The sequence below is a fragment of the Argopecten irradians genome, chromosome 16 (assembly GCF_041381155.1).
Source record: "Argopecten irradians isolate NY chromosome 16, Ai_NY, whole genome shotgun sequence".
Lineage (NCBI taxonomy): Eukaryota > Metazoa > Mollusca > Bivalvia > Pectinida > Pectinidae > Argopecten > Argopecten irradians.
The window spans coordinates 24,838,830-24,862,780 of NC_091149.1; the positions used below are offsets into that span (position 1 = coordinate 24,838,830).

Consider the following 23,951-nt stretch of genomic DNA (forward strand, 5'->3'; position numbering starts at 1 on the left):
TTCACGGATTCATGATACTGATCCTGTGTGTTATTTCATAATACCAGGGACAATTTTGTATCATTTTAGACAATATATACTGTAGTCATACATTACTGTGTTATTTCATGATAAGGAGTATATTTTTGGTTTTAATATTTGTATGCTGATTATATTACCAACTCTGTTTATAAAGAAACATAATGGCGTCATATCCGGCTAAGAATGTAAACACTGCAGCACAGGGACTTGGGAATTCTTCTCCAGAATGGCTGTTCATGTTAAATCCATTACTTGATTTACCAAATGATGTGACAGGGACACCTGAACACACTCAAAATGATTTGTTTAACACAAATTTTGAGGAAATGGATAGATTTTGGACACATATCAAGACAGAACCACCAGCCAAGGAATCTTCGGAAATATCTTTGGGATATCCAGATGTACATATATTTGATCCCAAACAAGCCGGTGCTATTCCCAAGGTACGCAGGTCTACACCAAGTTGTGACGAGTCGCCAAACAGACCTTCAGCTTCATCATATGAAGACATAGACAGGCGAAGCTTGATGTGTGTAGATCCACCTTCTAGTCACCGGTCATCGCCTTCAAGTAATGACCCTATGTCAGATTGTACCTCTCAACAAAAAGGTAGATGTACTCCAAGATGTACCAAGACATCTAGTAGTCAATACCACCATAGGTCAGGGTCATCTAGTCAAAGGCTATCAAGATCAAGAAGGAAGTATACAACTCGATCACAGCGACCCACATCGTCAAGGTCAACATCCTCATCTAGGTCAAGGTCAACATCCTCATCTAGGTCAGGGTCACATCGCAGCCAACATTGCCATTCAAGGCCATCAACGGGATATAACCGATCTCGCCATGAACAAAGAAGCCATCATTCAACGTCAAGGAAAAATAGACACACTGTTTCACATGGTCACGTCCATTATCATCAAGATCACTCTCCTCGGGGCAAGTCAAGATTTTATTTTGACTCTTCGAATAGTGGAAGTGAGTCTGGTGAGGACAATTACCATAACTTGGGACGACGAGGTAATCCAAGCAAACTGCCTAAAAACCTCAAGTATGATGGAACATCAAACTGCCTAGCTGTCACTTAAGCAGAAAATTTGACAGTTATAGAACAGTCCTTCACTGGTCAGAGGGAGAGTGTTTTGACAATCTAGCTTGGTCATTAGATGGGAAAGCCCTGGACTTCTTTACCATGAATATATCCATGGGGAGAGATTGTTCCTTTCGGAAAATGGTGAAGAAACTTGAGAGACGTTTTGGAGCTGTGGAACTCGTCGAGACGTCAAAAGTTAAATTCCAGCAAGCTATACAGGATAGTGAGGAATCATTAGACAATTGGGCCGACAGAGTTTTAACTCTAGGCACTCCAGCATTTCGTCATTTTCCGGAGAAATATGCCTGTTCAGAAGCTTTTGCTAGATTTTGTCTTGGTTCTCTGGACAAGGAAGCAGGGAAATATATTTTTCTGAAAGGACCAAAAACCATAGAGGAAGCACTGAATAACATCAAGCACTTCCAATATGTAAGCAGAGCTATGGACCAGAAGAAGAGAAGAGGGGCAGAGGAATCGTCAGTAAACCTGGTCAAGTCACAAGAGGCCAACATTAAAGGTTTAATTGAGGACATAAAGAACCTTGTTGCCAAGATAGAAAACACAATCATCTAGCTGATTGTAGGAAACCCTATAGAAAATAAAGTTTAATCACGCTTTTTTTGGTTCGAGTTATTTTAATTCGAAAGTTGATTTCATTAACTTCAAAATAAGCAATGATTCCAAAACAGAAGCATACAAAAGATATTCTGTCTAATCAAGTATTAATGGCTCTTGCCATGTCTTTTCTAGAAATCCGAGAAGAATGTTGGAGATTTTAAGGAAGTCCATAAAGAAGCAACTTCTCCAAGAGGAAGTCTAGTCTCAGGAATAATACACAGGAAGGACCAGTTTACTTTGTTGAAATGGACAGCAGCATTGACTGATAACTGGACTTCACCAAACTAAAGTGTCCTTTATTAAGGACAGGGAGAGGTGTCTCGGATTGGCTGAGTCAGCTCATTTCTTGCAAGATCTTGTAGTAAGGAACACGTTCCATAAGGTCCCAGAGCATTTGTCATTTTAGGTACTGCATAATCTGGAAGGAAGATGGCAAGATTTACATGACAGTTTTTACCGTCGAGATGGATCACTGTAGTCCAACATGGTTGTTGTGCTTTAAGGAGCCACTGGGAGAGTTTGCACGACTGATCACCGTGACGGCAATCCAGCTATAGCGAACAACTGACAGCAATAAGACTACCACTTTACTAGCAGTAGACAAAATGACCTATCGGTTTGACGGGAAGGAATATTTGCGGGATAAGGAAAATAAGGAGGGTACTGGATGGTATCAACAGTTCAATTTTGCCATTTAAAGCGACCGCAAGGCCGGTACAGGGACTCATAACTCTCTAAGGGAGTCTCTATAAGGAAAGCGTGCTCGACACTCATGCCATGGATCAATTCATTCTTGAGTGGTTCGAGTTTTCTTGCTCATTCCAGTGAGCATGACAGTTTTCTTGTGTGTTTCAGGGCATTCAATTGTCTTGTTAGGCCTTCACACCTGTAACGGTTTAGGTGGTAAACATGCCAGTTCCCTTGAGCACGCCTGAACACACATGCCGGTAAGACCCAATCCTCTTCTGGAAGTCATAATCGGAGTAGTCATCAGGTTAATAGGGCTGCCCCGGTTATCCTTGGCTATCTACACCCTGATTGTGGTAGTCATGACAGTGGAATGAAAGATGACAGTTATATCAGTTATATAAGGATTAAGGACAGATTGATCAATTTTCGACATTGAGTTCAAGGATTACAAGTATGAGGATATGATGTAAAGTCCAGCAAGCAAAAGAAGCTACTGCATCATCAACATCCTTGGATTTTACAGGAAAGGAATCCAAAGGTCTCTCCTACATTGTATTACTGTTCTAGTTGTATTTCATCTCTTGTTCTGCCATTCTGGTAGAATTTAACACTAGCAGTACAACAGAACCCATTTAACAGTGCTTTTAGCATGCAGGGTTTGGAACTTGAAATTTGATCTAGATTCGGGAGATATACATACCGGATTATAATCATCACATTCCCCATCAGGAATCCTTTCATTATAAAGTTAGGAGGAATGTAGTGATTCGGGCCTAATTTGACAGGGGTGTTTTCACCAGAGACACCTCGCCTGTCGCGTGAGCCCGTGTCGGGTAGATCTCAACCATGCAGGCTTTCAGTTGGAGAGTTTCTCTACTTAGTAAAGTAGTGACAGTTTCTCGGTATCCCTGACATTTTGGAAGGGTACTGTGCCAGATACGTATTTGGATGCTGTATTAGCTAGACTCTCACTAAATCATTGCCCATTTGCTGGTCCAGCGACAACATGCCGGTGGTATGGTGATAGACTTCCATCAAGTTGAACCACGTGTAGACAACAGCACAAGGTAACTGGTAACTTAACATTGATGGTACAGACCAAGCTTTACTCTAGTATATTGAAAGCATCACAAAACAAAAAAGAGTGACACACACATCCATCTAACATTTTAAGCACGATCTCCTTGATCATCTGTGCATTTTCGCTGAGATAATCACTTAAAAGTTATGCCGATAAATTGATCCTTAAGTGAAGATTGATCTGTAGGTAAGAACACCTTCATTTGTTTATAATCACAGTCTAGAAAACGCTTGAATTGTTACGTTTGACTTTCGCCGCGTCATCAACTTTCAAATTGGCGTAGGGGAAGCAACTCGTATTTAAAAAATGTGTTTCATGTAATTTGAAGTATTAAAACGATTAAAGTTATTTTTACACAAAATTAACCATTAATATATAGTTTTACGGTAATAAAGTGGTATATTTAGTTGAAGATATTGTGTTTAAATTTTGAAGCGAGGGCGAGAGCCGCCATATATGCACCATAATAAGATTTACTGACCTTCTATAAAGTGATAGGGGGTCACCACGTGACGGCTCTCCGCCAATCATTTGGGGACATTTCTGTCCGAGGTGCGATAAAATATCATTATCTGGCTTCTGTCTTGGTGATAATATATGACCGAGAATTGCATATGTATCAAGACGTCGACCATGGCATCTTTCTTCAAACACATTAAGAAATCGGAAGATTGTTTTTAGAAAAAGCGCAAGATTTGGATGTTAAAGCGGTAGACGGAAAATCGGCCAATAAAGCGGTAGCCTCCCGCGTAAATCGGTAGGTGTAACATGTCTGAGCTTCAATGCATGTGCTTGCGGCTCTGATTATAACTTGTACAATATATTCCGTGTAATCCCGCTCGGTGAAGTCAGTAGAAACATGCATTTAACATAAGTTACCTAGACGAGGCACAAACAAGTCTATAAAAATGACAGTTCTTTCCCTGCTAAACGCTCGCCCTTATAAGAGCAGAAGGAATACAAAGCCCTGTCTCAAGATATTGGTCGATAATCTTCGGTAATATATTTCAGTAAGATATCACTTCAAAGTACAAAGCAAAGGGCATAGTCAATGTTCCTAATTTATCAAAATTATTCTTTCTTTTTTTCTCTCAATAATTTATATTTGTAAATAATTGGTTTTGATTAGATACACATACATTAAAATATGATACACATTTACATCATATTTCTATTATTCATACATATAAAATTTTACAAAATTTCAATTTTGTAACAAGAACACTGCTGTTTAGGAATTCAAATATTTTATATACATTTAGTACCGGTCAGCTAGCTAGGATACAACCTCTGAATTAAGACCACCTCGCTATTGAAACCACTTTTACTCAGACCGCTTGGTGGTCTGATAGAGGGTAGGTTTACACTATGTTCCCGGCGACCACGTTAGCCCCGTTTGACTGAAACGTGGTGCGCCCTGGAATTTTGGCTATTTTTGTCTCTGTGTTCAAGTTGAGCTAGGTCGAAGCGAAGTTTTGCCACATTCTTTTACGGATTACTTGGAGGACCGTGGATATAGGGGAAAATGTTATTCTGGGAGGTTAAAGATACACTATGGCTTTAGCACGGTCTATCAAGGATACCACTACGTTCTTTCTAGGCCTGTTACGATCTGATGAGGTCTGCTACGTTTTACACGTTTTGATCAAGCTCCGATACGTTTTTCACCGTCCATCAAGGCTTACTAGGGATGAAAGTCTTATGCCGGGCTTTTTTGGTGCAAATGAAACATTATTTATTGCCTTAGTGTCACTTCAAACACGTTTTAATTACAAAATGTGTTAAAAAAGAAAATAAAATCCTAACTATATTTGGTATAAATATAAAATTGTTATAACCAAATGTTTCTACACATTTTTTTCTTTCTTATGGTTCTCACTTAATCTGCCTTTTGCAATAATAGCTTTGGTATAATTTGATGGGTTAAATGTGTTTGATAATGACTGTTTCTATTTATGAATACAAATAATTCCATGAAGTAGCAAATATGTACCAGGCTAGGCAATGATACTCCATCATATATTGCTTGGAAGATAAGACCGTAATAAGACGTAACACGCCGTATAACGTCGGGCTTTCAACCGCTACAAGCCGTGATGTGCCTTAACAGAACGCATAAAAACGGTTATCATCCACCTTGGCTTGCCGTCAAAACCTTGGCAAACCTGGACAAAACGGCACAAAACGTGCAGCCAATCTGTATCAACCGTGATAAAACGTCGAAAAAACGCAACAGAACGTCACACAACTTGAAATCACCATGATATTCCGGGGAACGTGCTTGTTGCCCGTTCCACCACGGACCGTCTGGAAGTTTTGTTACGGCCTCGTACGCGCTGTTACGTTTTGTTACGTCAATCCCGTTTTATTACGTCCTGTGGCGTTCACCGTCTGTACCGTGACTGCCGTGGCAAATTTTTTGACAGTTTAAAAATCTGGCACGGCATCAACGGTAACCACGACCGCTCACGTTTGTCTATCACATCCTTCTGCGTTGTCTCACGTTGTCTCGCGGTCACCACGTTTTGTCTACAGTGGCCTGAAACGGGGCTGCCGTGGCCGCCGGGAACATAGTGTAAACCTAGCATATATGTATCTCACAATTGCACTCGCCACACCAGGCCCAGCTTCATCAACATTCCTTAACTTTAAGGAAGTCTTTAACGTTAATTTATTCATAGAAAAGTAATCAAGAAGTTAAGGAAAGTTCGTGAACTTAAGATTTTTTCCTTAACTTCTGGAAAGCTATCTAATGAAAAAAGTAAAGGAATGCCGTAAAGGTAAAGAATGTTGATCAAACGTGTACGGTACGGAAGCCCTGCAAAACGCGTACACGTATATGGACGTTACATACAGACTCACTTCATTTCATTACACGTTGTTCATTGGATGTTAAGCAGAATAAAACTTATAGAAACGTCTCAAATGCATGGCCATTTTTGCTGCATAGAGCAGTGTCAACATTAATACAAATGCTTTTGAAATAACATGATCAACAACAAATGCGCCGTCTTAAGACGACAGACATGTTAAAGGCAGACGACAGTGTGATCATTTTCTTTAGAAAAACATTTTAAAACAAGAGCCAGTGTCATCCGAAGATAAACATGTCAGAAACACGAAGCAGAAATCAATTACAACTGTAACAAAGACACTAATCAATATCACAGTCTGACATCCACCCGCTTGGATGGCTGTAATCGAACGCATTGTAAATACATTTGTCATCTGTACTCGAACACGCCGGTTTGAAGCTGGTTCCCTGGGGGAGGAGGTTCGACCAGCTGCCCCGATCACACTTGTCTAGCTTGTATTAATATCTTATCGACTATTTGTTCACCCGATCATTTATCAATTTATCGATCGATGTCATTACTAGAACCACTTCATCACCAGCATGGGCGACGTCATGGCAGGAGTCATGTTTACAGTTTTATCCGCAGTTTCGTATTGTCGGTATAAAAAGTCATGATCAATGGAAGTAATGACAGAGGTGTGTGTTTGCTGTTATCACAAGTCCTTATCGTGTATTCTAAACCATTAAACAAGAGATTAATAATGTCATAAAATAATTGACAGAACACAAAATACCTGTGTGTCTCCAAGACACCAACTGTTCTACTGTCTACAAATGTTTCCCACCTTTTCTTCCAGTCTACAACTGTTTCTCACCGTTTTCTCTTTTTCTACAGCTGTTTTCGGCTGTTTCCCCTGTTTACACTCATTTCCAGCTGCTGTTCCCTATCTACAACTGTTTCCCCCTTTTCTACGATAGTTTCCCACTGTTTCACCAATGTCTGCAGCTGTTTCCCTCGTGTCTACAACTGTTTTCCCTGTCTGCAACTGTTTTCCCCCTGTCTACATCTGTTTCCCACTGTTTCTTTCCATGTCTATAACTATTTCCCCGATCTACAACTGTTATCCCTATTTATAACTGCTTTCCCTATCTTTAATTATAAAAACTGTGTTCCCTATCTACAACTAATTTCCATATCTACAACTATTTTCGATATCTGCAACTGTTTCCCCTAATCTACAACTATTTTCCCTACAACAACTGCCCCCCCATTCTATATCTGTTTTTCCTTGACTCTTACTTCCATGTACAACTGCCCACTATTTCCTCAGGTAAATACATTTCTTAAACGTAATGTATTTTCATTGAAAGTCAGAAACGTAAAGAAAAGTGAGATGTTCATCACTTTCATTTTGACATTTTAAATCCTCCTACATCTAAAGTCATCCTTTTCCTGACAACAAGACCAGCTGCCTGGCATTTCTCGAGACACGTGACCTTTTAAGTTTCATGTTTGATTGAAACGTTTGTTTATAAATGTATTTTTATTCAAGGGATGATACTAAATCATGTTTGATAAAAAAAAACTGGCAGGAAATGAACTCTACATATCACAGAATTAACGATTATTTCTCCGGAAGCTATCTTGAAGGCGCAAAAAATTCTTTTTAGCATTAGAGACTTAGATGAAATATTCGCAGAACGCCATGTTATGACATATAACGCCACAGGGATATATGTTTTCACATGCCGTAAATTAGCATATGGGTTGACCTTTCATTAATCTCAACATTTGGAAATGCAGGTTCAAAAATGATAAAAAAACCCACTCTGTTTTCATTGGTTGTTAGGGGAGATATCTAATCTAATCATTGGTTTGTATAATCTTATTTACTGATTACATCCATGAACTTGTTTGTTGTCACACCAGGACATACGAACCTGAAATAACAAGATAACTGTCTATTTCGGAGCATTTGTATACTTACCAGTATATCCACAGGAACTTTATAGGTTACGGAGCGCATGACGGAAGTGATGTCAACAGGTATATATCCCAAAAATATCGGAGAAATCACAGATAGTCCACAGTAAAGATAATCAACAGGTGTACATCCTTTTAAATCACAGGTAAATATCATGTGATTATATAACTCGTTTCTAAAAGCACTCGTGGATGGAATTTGTGAAATACATGAAGATATGTGAGAAACATTGGGGAAAGTTTAACTTGTTGACTAAATGACAAAAAGAATAATAAGATTTGAATTCAAATTAAATCTTGATAAAAATAATCACAAGTAGAAAATTACAGGTGCTCCGAATATTTCTACTGAATCCTCCAGCAAGAGACGAACTTTCAGTTAATCCAGAAAGATAACGCTTACCGCCAAATGTTAGATTCATATGGACATGTACATGTAGGAGATAAATTATAATTACACCATATAAAATCCGAATATACTCATCCAAACTAAACGTACAGAAAGTTGATTCCAATCCATATGTACAATCACATATAATTCAGATATACCATCATTTAAACGTAGATGGTCCAAAGTTACCAATTTCTGTTGCACACGAAATAATACCTGTTACAGACGAGTCAAAACACAAAGTGGTTAATTAGACCCCGTGTCGTGTATGGATTCAGTATACATGAATCTCTACAATCAATCTCTGTAGTTAGTATTGTGTTGCAATTAACTTGTATACCGAGATATATCAAAGTATAAATATATCATCATATCGCGATCATTAACATCAATAATTAAAAACGTCCAAACATTTCACTGTATTAACACCGCGCAGATAATTGAATAAAATCCGAAAGATATGCGCAGGTATCACAACGCATTCGTCGATATATCGTGGATGTAAAGGCTGCCCCCGGAGGTACACTAAGTGTAAAGGTCAAGCGCACCTGTCTTTGTCAATAAACATATACGTACCACCTATACGGAGTTCCTTACGAGGAATTAACAACGCAAATATTGACATCCCGTAGTAAACAGAACAATTCCATATATGGATTTTACGACATAAATATTGACACCTAAACGAAGACACACGTGTTTAGTTTACTGGAGTTTTCATTCATACAAATGAAGCGCGTGCTATCAAAACATACATGTACAATATACGACGCCTCACTACCGACGGACGGGATTTATTGGACACTAACAGGTTCGGACAATACGATGATGATTAACACCTGGTATTCATATTAACTGACCAATCAGTTCAGACTTTCCCTAACAGCCTGATAGGGGATCAAAGTTTGCTATGAATTTGTAATACCTCGTCAAAGCTTACCTACTTTTTTCAATTTAAATCGCATGAAAGCGTTTCTCTGGGCGATGTATTTAGTCATCAGCATCCGTATTGCCAAACATCACATGACCAGGTGTAAATAAGTGCACGTGCTCTACCAGAGATATTTCGTTATTGTTTACGTTCAGATTATTGCATTCATCACGATATGACATTGATTCGAGATGTAAATATCATGCGATTACGACAGCATAACAACAGAATCATAATTTCTGATAGCATTATCAAATTTATAATAGGTATGTTGTATACTGTTTAACCTTATCACTAAAATTTCGAATAAGCTTACCTGGCCACATGAATTTCAAATAAATAATAAAATCGAATATAGCCTATCGTAATAATAGCTTGTTTACCGTAACGAACAAAGGGACAAAATGCGGGCAAAATAGCAGTTAAGCGTCTGTGTGATAGAACAAGAGTTGTATTGACCGAGATTCTCTGCGTCGATAACAACAGTAATAGTTTCGCCGGACTCGGTGAATTAGCGGACCAATTGGCACCATCGATTAGTTAGCCTATTAAAACGAGAGTCCATGGGGTGGCAGTGACCATTAGGGTCGATAGTATTGATAAAACTTATACATCATACAACAGGTGGTGGTATATATTGATGGACTGGAAAGCCGAACTTTATCATGTCCGGTCATCAGATACAGTGTCGCTCCGTGTAGGGGATCGATGGCGGGTCGTCCTGTACATATGGGGCATGGGTGGGGAACTTAGTTAATGCCTTCAAAGAACAGCATCCATTTATTCTTTTATACAGGTTTGTTTATATAGGTTGTGTCTTGTAATAGTTGGAATTCTTTTCTATACAACGTACTTCATAAACAACTTTTATCTGATGCTAAATTCATTTGCTTTTTGCAAATAATAGTAGTTAAAATTGAGATTGAAAATATATAGAAATGTATTATAGTGCTATTTTGCTGAAACACATTGCTACAGAATACGGACGACATGGATACCTCGATCCGCACTGACAGGAATCATTCAAGGGTGAGCTGTAGACCGAGCGCTTAACTTTAAGTTCGAGCCCGTCTGAGTGTGATTACGATTAGGTTTGTACGCTCAACGATGGGTTTCCTTCACCAAGAACAAGAAAAGGTGTCAGTACGTTCTCTGGCTAAGGACTGTAATTAGTCTCTGCCTCAAAAGGATAAACTCAGCTCAAAAGGCTAAACGCCATAGAGTGTTTAGACATAATTGTATTTTTATTGGATTGTTATTGTAGTATATTTTTAATGTTTGTATTTATGAAACTACTTTTTGTGCAATATATTAACTGAAATGTCTTTAATACACCAAACTGTGTTTCCAATTTGATTATTTACGGACATTTTACCCATAAGATTAGAATTGTTAGAACCTGAAGCATCCACCGGTCACTGAAGATTTACATACTTGTTCTAAAAGTGGGAATGCTTCCGCCATTGGCAAATGACCAACTCAGTCTAAATGTTAAAGTTTCTTCTCCTGTGCAGCATACAGGGAGTGGAATGTTTGCCAGTTGTCAGTATATTGTAACCGGGTGGTTTGTGTTTATTCTGTGTCTCTAGCAACATGCTTCAGTAAGATAGCGCTATAAAAATGACAACAGTTCCACTATCACAAGGAGACACGAAACGAATATACCACAGTCTCCCAAAACACACTATCACAAGAAGATACAACACGAGAATATCACAGTCTCCCAAAACACACTATCACAAGAAGATACAACACGAGAATACCACAGTCTCCCAAAACACACTATCACAAGGAGACACAACACGAGTATACCGCAGTCTCCCAAAAGACACTATCACAAGAAAACACAACACTAAAATAACGCAGTCTCTCAAAAGACACTATTACGAGGAAACACAACACAAATATACCGCAGCCTCACAAAACACACTATTACAAGGAAACACAACACGAATATACCGCAGCCTCACAAAAGACACTATTACAAGGAAACACAACACGAATATACCGCAGCAACACAAAACACACTATTACAAGGAGACACAACACAAATATACTGCAGCCTCACAAAACACACTATTACAAGGAAACACAACACAAATATACCGCAGCCTCACAAAACACACTATTACAAGGAAACACAACACGAATATACCGCAGCCTCACAAAACACACTATTACAAGGAAACACAACACGAATAACCGCAGCCTCAAAAACACACTATTACAAGGAAACAACACGCAGCCTCACAAAACACACTATTACACGAATATACGCAGCCAAAACACACTATTACAAGGAAACACAACACGAATATACCGCAGCCTCACAAAACACACTATTACAAGGAAACACAACACGAATATACCGCAGCCTCACAAAACACACTATTACAAGGAAACACAACACGAATATACCGCAGCCTCACAAAACACACTATTACAAGGAAACACAACACGAATATACTGCAGCTCCAAAACACACTATTACAAGGACACAAACAAATATACGCAGCCCACAAAACACACTATTACAAGAACACAAACAAATACACATCTCCCAAAACACACTATACAAGAGAACAACACGAAATACACAGTCTCCAAAACACACTATACAAGAAACAACACAGTCCCAGCTCCAAAACACTATCACAAGAACACAACACAATACCGCAGCTCCAAAAACACTATACAGAAACACAACACAAATAACCGCAGCTCCAAAAACACTATTACAAGGAAACACAACACAAATATACCGCAGCCTCACAAAACACACTATTACAAGGAAACACAACACGAATATACCGCAGCCACAAAACACACTATTACAAGAACACAACAAATATACGCAGCTCACAAAACACACATTACAAGGAAACACACACAAATATACCGCAGCCTCACAAAACACACTATTACAAGGAAACACAGCACAAATATACCGCAGCCTCACAAAACACACTATTACAAGGAAACACACACACAATATACGCGCTCACAAAACACACTATTACGCAGACACACACAATATACGCAGCCTCACAAAACACACTATTACAAGGAAACACAACACAAATATACCGCAGCCTCACACAAAACACACTATATACAAGGAGACACAACACAAATATACTGCAGCCTCACAAAACACACTATTACAAGGAGACTCACAACACAAATATACTGCAGCCTCACAAAACACACTATTACAAGGAAACACAGCACAAATATACCGCAGCCTCACAAAACACAATATTACAAGGAAAACACAACACGAATATACCGCAGCCTCACAAAACACACTATTACAAGGAGACACAACACAAATATACTGCAGCCTCACAAAACACACTATTACAAGGAGACACAACACTAGTATACCGCAGCCTCACAAAACACACTATCACAAGGAGACACAACACGAGTAAACCGCAGTCTCCCAAAACACACTATCACAAGGGACACAACACTAAAATACCACAGTCTCTCAAAACACACTATCACAAGGAGACACAACACGAGTATACCACAGTCTCCCCAAACACGCTATTACAAGGAGACACAACACTAGTATACCCAAAATGGACATACAGCCATATTCACACACAACATTGGATATGTAGTTGGATACAGCTGATGCCGTCCTTAAATGATCCTGGCTGTTGATACTCTTTATATGGCCTTGGTCTTTATAAAACACATCAAGTTGTTACGTCGAACAATTCACCGTTGAATAAAGATTTACATATTTTTTCCATGAAGTGTTTACAAAATAGATGCTTTAGAATGAGGAATGTTTCCAGGATTAATTGGTCGATGTTGGACCACCAGAGCCCTACGTCCATCCCCTGGGAAGGTGTGTGACAAGATCCCAAATCTAGTCAATGACAATACCGATACATGTTACGTTGACAGATGTTCCTATCGGCTGCCTGTGACAAGCAATTCGTTTAAAAGTCCATATCATAAACTCTCGCGAGATGTTGTTTGTCTTTGGGAAGTCCATCGGGACTTGTTCTAGTTCTGGACAATCCTTGCCGTTCCACTCACGTTTCAAAAATAGTCATTCAATGACAGTAATGAATCTCTTAATTAGGATATCTGTAAAAGGAGTGATGTTTGAATAATTTAGATTGGAGAGAAAAACGCCCTCGGGATGTGTTCATATCATTAGTTAACGCGACAAAATGTTCCAAGGAAGTTTTTCAAACAGCTCGGATTTTCGTGATATAGTATCTCACGTAAGGATAATTTTTCAGTTGTTCCGAAAGTACAGAACAAACGAGCGGAAATACATGTACTTGTATATGGTGACAATGACAGATTATGTCTGCATATGGTAACAAGCTGTCGGCGAAATGAGCGACTTTATTGGGTTAAACAGTAATTAGTTTTCAGGAATTATTTTTGGACCTGATATTGTAACATTTGCCTATACCAATAACTGTTCCTCTGGGTCGTATTCATTAACACTTTCTACATCCCCATCAACTGTTTGTACACATAATTATGTTTCATCACAAAGCTGTTCTGCTATGTTTCCGACTGTCTATAGTACACCAAAGGTTACAGTACATGAAAAGACTTGCATCACATATTCAGTAGCTGCTATGTCTAAATAAAAGCAGATATTTTAAAATTCCAAACCCTAATCAAATACACCACCATTTTGCCAAATTATGTCTCAATAATTTTTTTTTCTATTCAAGACTGAACTGAACGAAATCTGCACGGTTAGCCAATTTGAAAGCAAACTGAATGTACTTAAAATGCAAGACATTTATGGAATGTAATTTTGGAAATACGAAAAAGGTATTTTCGAAATATTGGTTATACTTGCCTTCTTTACCCCAAAACTAAGAAGATTACATTTTGTAGATTTCGCAAAAAAGATTTGTATTACATTCATCTACATCTTGTATATTAACGATTAAATCTGTCGAGAATATTGAGAAAAAAAGATAAGAAAACATTTTTTGTTTTGCTTTTTAAATATATTTTAAAATATGAATTAAATGAATGAGTGGCCAATCGAAATATGCATAAAAAGCAGAATTGGCAGATCATGAGGATTGTTCCAGTTTTGGTCATGATTGGTCGGTTGTGCTTTACTTCCTAGGGTCATTTAAGGATGGCCTTCCTTAAAGTGCGTTACGGGTGTTAGTACCAGTATGCATTTGGGGAATTTTCCCTGAAATCTATAGTATGGTATAACGCATTTCATTCAGAGGCAATCACGACTATTTGCGTATTTCCTCCCCATAAGCTTTGTCGTGATCAGAACGGGACTAACTTTCATTACCGAGAGATGTCGAAAGAAGAACTTGTCTGGAGTTTAATACAGAAGTATGATATCGTAACAGTTAAGATAAGAGACTGCAGGCTGTCCTTTATCGGACATTAATCCCGACCGAGATGTTACAAGCGTCTCTATAACGTGGATTTCGTCTTGTCAGCCTCGATGTTGGACATCTCGATCGTTCCCATGACGACCGAGTCACCATAACCCGCCCTAATCCACGGGACAGATGTACAGGGATTATTGGATTTATGGCTTAATACTCTTTTTCGTGACCTGATTCGTCTGTCTGTATTTCTGTATTAGCCCACTGAGAAAGTGTCTCAATAGCAAATTTGTTTGCCATTTTCAGTGCAAAAATGCAAACGCAAGAATCTTGAGAGTTGCAATACACAAACAAAAGGCGCTGTTCGAATTATCTAAAAGTGTTTTTTGTGTGATATAAAGATCCGACTACTATGAATTATTCCAAAAACGCAAAGAAAGAGAATATTGTGATGGCGGTTAGCATAAAAAACTAAAGCAACAATAACCAGAATCAAATAAGGACATTTATCTTCATTTTCTGCAAATATTATTTCACGAATCAAAGTCAGAGGATAGTGTAATGGCGATGAACATACACAACTGAAGCATTAACAATGTAAAAATACAAACATGTATATCCATTATCCATAAGGAAAAAGACCAGATCTTAAGGTTATCGTTATGTAGGTCAAATGCTATCGTCTGCTTCGAATCATAAAAGAGGTCTTAACTTCCTGTAAACGATACCGAGACCGCATTTTCAGTAAGAACACCATCAGATATACATTTAAAGAGATATTTAGAGTCAAAATGTTCATTAATGATAGAAGGCCCATGTCCTTACGGCGTTTTCATGATTTCTCCTTATCGTGTGTTTCCCTATCTAAGAGACCCCTTGGGCAAGGTTTTTGTGAATTATTTGTAACTTTTACCAGAGATTACCAAATTCTCGCACCATTGCTAATATGTGTGAACGACACATCGCTATCAGTACAAATATTACCGTGTATGTGTTTTTTATGTTGTATATTCCTTTATTCGTCACACTTAGAAACCGTTATTTCCACCTACGTGTGGGGCATTCTCGCTACATATAAAAATACGTAATGGCAAATCTGACACCGAATCCAATGCATCGCCTACAAAAATGCTTATCGAATTCTATTTTTTATTATCGAGAAAACTAGGTACCTATATCTTTGTTTCAAAAGGTGTTAATATTGTAGTTACGTGCGTATGTTGTCCAATCTGTGATTGTAGGTTCTCAGACATATGACAGACAAATTTTTAATTTTTTTTCTGGTGGATACGGTGATTTATTTTTAGCCAATCAAGAGTGACAAAAAACCCTGATCATATAATAAGGCATGAGGTAGTATCGCAGAAAAAATTCTCCCCATCGACTTTTTGATAATTAATAGTGCTGATGGAGTTAAGATTATTTTGTGGCTGTATTATTAGACCTCTTATGGCATAAAGTCATTCGACAGAGTTATAAAATAGGAATGAGCTTACTTATCATTCTGACGAATAATGAAGAAGCCACAAAGCATACAACTGCTTACCACGGGGTAAAATATCTGTTATATGGGCATTAGGCAATAAATATACCGGAAAATCAGAACATATCTAACATTAACACTGTATCACTGTATAGTTCATCGTCAACAGTAAAATCCAATTAGAGGTACAATACTGAATCAAGTGTTTTCATGAATCCTTTTTTTGTATATAAAAACCTTAATAAGTAGCGGATGTCAACCGTCGTGTTGGTTTACCAGAGCTGAGACGGAAAATGAACTTCTCTAATGCTTAAACATTGATATATGTTAGTGCATGTGTACTTAATTTGATAGATGGCACAGGAACCTGATGACTATACACAATATTTATTGGGACCTGTCCCTATATGTTATTGTCACGCAGTTTGATGGTCTAGACTATAAATACCAGGTCCCTGGTCAAATGCGCAATCGAAATTAAAACTACACCCGAGAACGGATTTATAGCCCAATGTTTAGCCAGTATCGTAATCGATAGGTCCTGAAGGAAATTCTGCTGATGTGATTGACAATATTCCGCTTATGTGCAATATATCTGTCAGTAAGAATCTTTTTTGTAAAGACAGAACATTTTGCATCCGGATGAAATTTGCGTCGAATATATTGAATAATCTAAAGACACAGTCAGTGATTGAATATATTGAATAATCTAAAGATACAGTCAGTGATTGAATATATTGAATAATCTAAAGATACAGTCAGTGATTGAATATATTGAATAATCTAAAGACACAGTCAGTGATTGAATATATTGAATAATCTAAAGATACAGTCAGTGATTGAATATATTGAATAATCTAGAGACACAGGCAGTGATTGAACTTTCTGTTGGCCTACTCTTCTGTTTATCGACGGTGAATTTCTATATTTGTCTTCAAATCATGATTGAATACTCTTTCTCTTATCGATATCAAGTTATAATCATTATTACAACAACTTGAAATATTTTCGTTCAGTTAAATGAAGTACCCATGTTCCCAGTGAGTACTCATAGCTTTTATTATGTTTCCAAACCCTAAATTAAGTAACTTATACTACTTATGCCTGTAATTAAGCTAAGTCTTTAAATTCTGACAAATAAGCTGACACAATTTCTAAACCATACGGAAAGAGCTGTATGGAAAATGTAACCATGTTGATCGGTTAAAGTGAATAGTCGGGCAAAGAAAACCAGTCTAAATGCGTTCATTGGCCTTCCAAAAGTTCTCACATATTAATACGACGGTCAAGTTCTGCTAATTTTTCCAGTTCTGACAATTAAAGTAAAGAAAAGTTGAAAGCATTGAAAGCGAGGCTGTGTGGAAATGTAACCACGGACATAGTGAGCCGCGAGGACGTTTTAGAATTTCCATACTTTGAATTAATTTCTTCGTACGCAGACAGATTTTGACGAGAGATTTTATTTTTCCATGTCATAAGAAATTATACTGGACACATTCACACCATTTTTACAGACTTTATCCATCCTTGCCCGACTGTTCACTTTAAACTCATTTCTCAAATTACTAAATATCTTGTTAAAAATTGAGAAATGGGATGTATTACTGTCGAAAAAACAGAAAATGTTACCAGTATTACAAAACACCTTACTCACAATTTATCATTAGTATCAACCAATATAGAATGGTTGATGTCAGGTGACTATGGGGGTGTCGTAAGATATTCAGAAAAAATATTGAACTTACCTTTTAGCGAAACAGCAAACACCAATGGACATGAAAAAAAAAGAAAAATATGTATTAATATAATTATACATGTATTATATCATCGTCGTCTACTAAAATGTAGTGCAAGGAAACACCACTAAGCGTCGACTTTATCCGATAATAATAGGATAATATTGTATGGGTTTTGGCTCGTGGTATTTTGGCCGCAAGTTATGAAAAAAATCAATCAATCAACTTGAAATACTTAACTCTAAACGACAATCAAGGTCATGAAACTTCATATTTTCTGATTTAATGTTCATATTATGTATTCATAAAAATGAGATAAAGCAAGCAATCAAAACGCAGACTGGTATGAACTGGTAATTACAGAAGACATGTTTCCTCTAAGGTCTAAACATTGTAAAGAGATTCCAAAAATGGCCGCCAGCGACTATCAACTGACTAATGGAATTCTTTTCTTACGAGCCATCTGTTTTGTCTGTAAACCATTTTAGAATTATCTAACGCTAATGAGATGAAAACAAACTAAAAACAGAGTTAGAAGGATCTGACCTGAGGGGACTAATTTAATGACTAAACGTTGTAACGAGTTTACGCGGATATACTTCCGTGGAATATGTTCAACAGTTTGGCGTTGAAACTTTCAGTATATTACTACGCGCAGTAATTCGGTCTAATGTCTTCGGTTACATTTGTCTAGAATCAGACGAGATATTCTCGGTGCGGAAGGAAACTTAACTTAAGTGGCCATGCTGGTATAAGGTGAAATGATCCCTCCATTTAGGGACTAACAGGTGAGATCAAGGAAGATTCATGTAATTGTTAATTTGATTTTGTGATCTAAAAACGGCGTCCTTTCGCATTAAGGATTTCAAAGGCGGGGTATGGCGTCTATATCTTAGCCTATCCGTTTAGAGTCCAGAACATATTTCCTGTAGAATTAGCGATTTGGGAAACCGGTAAGTCATAATGGCCTCCATGGAATACAGATATGTCTATTCTGATGATAAATAATGTCATTAGTAATTATCCGAGGACGTGGTCTACTCTACAGAAATGTTAACCCATTGTAAGTATGGAGTAGAGAAGTTTGATTTATAATGAGACATTAAAGAGAATACATTTAATGATGATTACTTTATGTTAGCCTGACCCTGATCAGAACCTGCAGTTCGTTTGCTGCTTTTAATTTACTGCTATCAAAGACAACATAAATAAATTGATGTTGTTGAAATGGTCATTTATTAATGCCGTAATTATCATACCGAAAATAATGGTTGTCATCCGAGTCTATTTAGCATTATTTACTAAATTTAAAATGTCATCATTATGCATTAATATCATCTATTGCATTAAGTACTAAGGGAAAAATATTGACCAAGTTAAAAATGTTTTGCTTCTTTCTCATTAATCAAGTACAGAAAACTCTTCAATTTAAAAACTTCCTCGGACTTTTAATATTGAAGTTTTATTTTCGTCTTCCAATGAATACAATTGACATTTAGCTTGACTCTATCTCGTTAGGTTTGGTCTAGACCCGTCTATTCATCAATACTACCATCCGCCTGTCTTACGTGTCACTGCCCGCTAAAGAGATCAATTGTAATGGCGGAAAATATATCTTATCTATCTTAAGCACAATCCTCGGCTTCAAGTGGTCGATCCAACTTCAATTTCAATTAAAATAATTACTTACATAATATATAATAATAATAATAAAAATACTGTTAGAGGTATCTTCATGATTCCAACTGTTCCGAAATCAGAATGATTTTTTTAATGTTCCAACAAAATTAATGTATTTTATTTTACTTACTTTTTGAGAAAATCAACTTTTTATGTCGATGCAAAAATTCACGTGGAAGGTCTTTATCACTACGGTGTTGATTCCGGTTGAAAACAAGCGTTCTGACGCCCTTCGAATTTGCGAATTCAAACTCAACAAAAGTAGCGGAATAATATCAATAAACCAGATATTTTCAGCACTAAATATCGAGATTAATCAGGCATAGAACTCGATACCAGGTAAAAAGAATTTCCTGTAACAGTTGCGATATGAAAATATTGCGATGTGAGTAAATAAATGATTAATTTCTTTATTCTGATTACCATTTCCAAATTTGACGATTTGATACCGAACATTCCAATGACGTCACTTTTTAGTCCTCTATGAGCCCGGGTGATTCGACCTTGCAAGCTGACGTTTTGAAGGATTGAATAAGCACTCATTTGCGGTATTATGGTGGCAATTTGCACTCATATACTGCTTAACATAGTTTAAAATAATAGTGTTACTTTATCTTGGAACATTTCATTATTTAAACGTCACTTTGACAAAAAGGAATAGTAGGCCTACGTAGGCTACAATGTAAATCTTACAGCGTTTGTGGATACAAGGCTTCGTTTAGTAGATGAATTTCATGAAATATTGCACATAAAACATCATTAACATGCTTCTGATACATATAATTAATAAGTTGAATTGAATATGTTTGACATTGTTTGTAAAAAATCTATCTTGGTCTTTCGCCGTCGCAAACCGATGAAACCGCGGTACCACTGGGTTGCGAGCAGCTATCGTGATTTTTTCGTGTTTATTTTTTCTTATTCATTAAAAAAGCGATCTTTGAAGACTTAAGACTATCTCTGAGTCCAAAAGGTTTCGGCTATAGCATTCATTTTTTTATATTTGAGTTGAATGCATCAAATCGGATCTGTTCCCGACATCGACTGTGCATTGTATAACATTAGGCCTACCTGTACCTGCAGTTATCGTGATTTTTCATGCAACTTAGTAGAATTTTACGATGCATACGCAGTAGAAAGATATAATCTAAAAAAGATTGTATTGTACAATTTCTCAATGCATAATATAACTTTGATATTCCATGGTATAAAATAAAAACTGTCGTTTTCTCCGTATCAACGTAACACGAGCGTGTGCTTCGTCTCGGCGAAATTAATCTAACTCATTCCTCTCAGGGGGTGTCTTCAACGAAGTTCGAGCATATAAGAAAAAAACATCAATAAAATAACAAAGATTAGGCAGAGATTTAAAAATCGTATACCAGGTATATTAAAGAACGACAAAAAACTTTGTGATTTGTGATCAATGTGTTATTATCCTTTTTTCACTTTTCTTCATGCTGAAACAACAGCTACATGCACATTACATTTACAAATTTTTATTTTTCCTATAAGGAAATACTCTATCATACAACAATGTTATCTGCTTCTTATAAAAAAAAATCACTGTATATAAAAAAGCAGAAATCTAGTTTAGTGTTAACGTGCAGATCTTCTGATCTTTTGATTCTCTCCACCGGCGGCAATTTTTTTCGTTTTTTTTTTAATATATCATGCAAACATGCCAATTTAAACCATTCACAATATACTACAGAATAAATAATTATATATCTGAGGATTTACATCGGATATATACATGGTCAGTATCTTAAAGTAGCTAGGCCAAGGACGTGTCCACGAATAGGCCTGTTTGTTTTATTTTGGTGTTGACTCGGAAAGACGAGATGACTCCTGTCTCCTGGACATTAAAACAAATCATTTATTTCATCTAGGCAAATAATAATTTGAAAATTCCATATACCGCCTGCAAGGAGACGTCCTAGGCCTATCACTACCCACAATACACTTGATCGTGGTCTTATGCATATGTATTATGCAACTTCTCATCGATAATTTGATCCAGATATATCTGTCTTCGACAGTTATATTTAGAATTATGAATATGTGGAAGGAACGTATGTACAAGATAAAAACAATCCATCTCAACTGCTATTCTGGGACCGTGAAATGTAATATTGGTCACCTCAGCCCAAGCACAGGGGCACGCAAATTATTCATTATGTAAAATAATTCCTATGTACGTCATGTCCACATGACTGAAAATGATATATTATGTAAATATCGGTTAGCTTGTTAATTTACATTATATATAATAATAATAATAAAAATACTGTAAGAGGTTTCTTCATAATTCCAATTGTTCTGAAATCAGAACGATTTTTTAAGTGTTCCAGCAAAATTAATGTAGTGTAACTTACTTACTTTTGGAGAAAATCGTCTTTTTGTGTCCCTATTTCCCTGATGCAAATTTTCACTTGGAAGGTCTTTATCACTACGGTGTTTATTCACGTTGAAAACAAGCGTTCTGACGCCCTTCGCGGGTTAAGTTCATTTTACGAATTAAAAGTCAACAAAAGAAGCGGAATAATATCAAGAAACAATGCATTTTCAGCTCTTATATCGACATTAGTCGGGCACAAAACCCAATATCGGATAATAAGAATTTCCTGTAATAGTTGCAATAGGAAAATATTACGATGTCAGTAAATAAATCTTTAATTTCTTTCGTTTGATTCAATTTCTAAAGTTGTTGACTTGTTCCCGAACATTCCAGTGACGTCACTTTTAGTAGGAATGAATGAAACGGCAGTCAATCCCGCCAAACAGTGACGTCACAATCACCGGAATGAACATTCTGTGTAAATAACAGGCAATTTGCATTCGTTTTTATTACCATCTTCTGTATGTATAATGAAAAAGTTGCAGGATAAACAGAATACCCGGTCGCTATCTTACAATACAAGTTTTATTTTGGTGTCGACAGGGAAAACCGAGATGACTCTGCAAAACCTCCTCATCTCATCTCATCTCATCTCATCGCACAAACGATAGCAGCAGCGATGTTAATTATAGCAAAATAAAAATGTCCAACGTTGGAAATATTGCAAGTACATTCATTATTTACATAAACCAATAATTAGAATAATCATTTATTTCATCTAGACTAAATAATTTGCAAGTCCCGTACACCGCCTGCAAGGAGACGACCTTGGGATATCGCTACCCACGATGCTCTCGATCGTGGTCTTATATTATGTAACTTTTCCTGGGATATTAATTCTAGATATATCTTTTTTCGACAAATAAATTTCTTTGAACATGTGTAAAACAAGCAGTCTCAACTGCTATTCCGAGACCGTAAAATTAAATCTTGATCACCTCAGCCAAGACACAGGGGCACGCAAATTATGACAGAAACGTTTACTAGTAAATTGATACCTACATTGTATGTCATTTGAAAGTATTGGAGACCTTTTGATATGCACGTGTATATCATGATGTTTCAAGTGGATGCCCGTATGAAAAATGAATTATATATATTATACACATGTTAAAAAATTCGGTTAGCTTTTTTATTGTCATTATTGTTATATACACTGTATATGATATTTAAACGAAAACACATATTTTACCTAAGAAGCCAATCACATATATAATGTAAGTATCGGTTAGCTTGTTACTTACATAATATATACTAATAATAATAAAAATACTGTTAGAGGTATCTTCATGATTCCAACTGTTCCGAAATCAGAATGATTTTTTTAGTGTTCCAGCAAAATTAATGTATGTTATTTTTCTTACTTTTTGAGAAAATCAACTTTTTATGTCCCTGTTCCCCCCGATGTAAAAATTCACTTGGAAGGTCTTTATCACTACGGTGTTGATTCCGGTTGAAAACAAGCGTTCTGATGCCCTTCGAATTTGCGAATTCAAAATCAACAAAAGTAGCGGAACAATATCAATAAACCAGATATTTTCAGCACTAATATCGAGATTAATCAGGTATAGAACTCGATACCAGGTAATAAGAATTTCCTGTAACAGTTGCGATATGAAAATATTGCGATGTGAGTAAATAAATGATTAATTTCTTTATTCTGATTACCATTTCTAAATTTGACGATTTGA

The 23,951-nt window shown here is 36.8% G+C and overlaps 1 protein-coding gene across 1 annotated transcript in view; it reads right to left on the reverse strand.

Annotated features, from left to right (window-relative positions):
* Positions 1–23,951, reverse strand: part of LOC138310114 (dipeptidyl peptidase 4-like) — a 393,025-nt gene that overhangs the window by 227,045 nt on the left and 142,029 nt on the right. The window lies entirely within an intron of this gene.